Source organism: Penaeus monodon, chromosome 19 (assembly GCF_015228065.2).
Source record: "Penaeus monodon isolate SGIC_2016 chromosome 19, NSTDA_Pmon_1, whole genome shotgun sequence".
NCBI lineage: Eukaryota > Metazoa > Arthropoda > Malacostraca > Decapoda > Penaeidae > Penaeus > Penaeus monodon.
The window spans coordinates 35,378,727-35,379,317 of record NC_051404.1 but is presented as its reverse complement, the minus strand read 5'-3'; the positions used below and the strand labels follow the sequence as shown (position 1 = coordinate 35,379,317).

At 29.4% G+C, this 591-nt stretch overlaps 1 protein-coding gene across 1 annotated transcript in view; it reads left to right on the top strand.

Annotated features, from left to right (window-relative positions):
- The window catches only part of LOC119585400 (monomeric sarcosine oxidase-like), a 21,767-nt gene that overhangs the window by 16,690 nt on the left and 4,486 nt on the right, over positions 1-591 (top strand). The window lies entirely within an intron of this gene.

The window sequence follows — 591 nt, the reverse complement described above, 5'->3', positions numbered from 1 at the left end:
GTAAATGTCCTTTTCGTTTGTGTAATTTTTTCTTTAGTCCTTGTTCTCTAGTTCCGGTAATTGTTTCTTCTTTTTGTTATATTCATTTTACTTTCTGTATTCATTTTCTTTGTCATCATTCTATATATTTCCGCATTACAGCAAATTCTGTTATTTTTCGAAGTAGTCTTCATCTATTTTTACGGTGTCGAATATATGTTTCGTTCTCATGCTCTTCCTTTTTTTAATCTCTTTCTCCTAATCCTATTTGTGTTTCGAATCTCGTCTTTTTTCATCTGTTTCGATTCTTTATTTATAAACCTTGGGTTCTGATTATCTATATATCAGTATTTTTATATCAGTAAGCAAGAATGCTTAAGAATGCTCCCCTTATTGTATATACTATGTGAAAAGGGGGTAAATAACAATTCTACAGAGAAATGTAAGTAACTGATAACTAATATCCAAAAGGAACCGATAATAACAATCCAAAATTTCAAATCAACCAATACAAAATGAGAAAAAAAAATCCTTAATAAAAATTCCAAGAACAACATTCACTCCACAACAAACACTAACCTTAAATAACCAAAGGAATTCCTCGCTTAATCA